This window comes from Brachyhypopomus gauderio, chromosome 6, assembly GCF_052324685.1.
Source record: "Brachyhypopomus gauderio isolate BG-103 chromosome 6, BGAUD_0.2, whole genome shotgun sequence".
Classification (NCBI taxonomy): domain Eukaryota; kingdom Metazoa; phylum Chordata; class Actinopteri; order Gymnotiformes; family Hypopomidae; genus Brachyhypopomus; species Brachyhypopomus gauderio.
This window is the reverse complement of record NC_135216.1, coordinates 26806551-26806827: the sequence shown is the minus strand read 5'-3', so window position 1 is coordinate 26806827 and position 277 is coordinate 26806551.

Genomic DNA, 277 nt, shown 5'->3' with positions numbered 1-277 from the left:
TTACACATACCGCAATTTTACGGGTATGCGGGCGGGTAAGTTAAATTGAGCCAAACGAGGATGAACTTTCAGCATACATCGAACTCAAGCCACCTAAGGACGAATCGTTCGATGTTCTTTTGTGGTGGAAAGAACACCAAGACGATTTCCCCAAACTGGCAACAACTGCCCGAAGTGTCCTCTCAATCCCCGCATCCAGCGCTGCGAGTCAGAGATTTTTCCTCCGCTGGTTTTGTGACCCAAGAGCGCAGAACGCAGCTCAAACCTGGGACTGTGG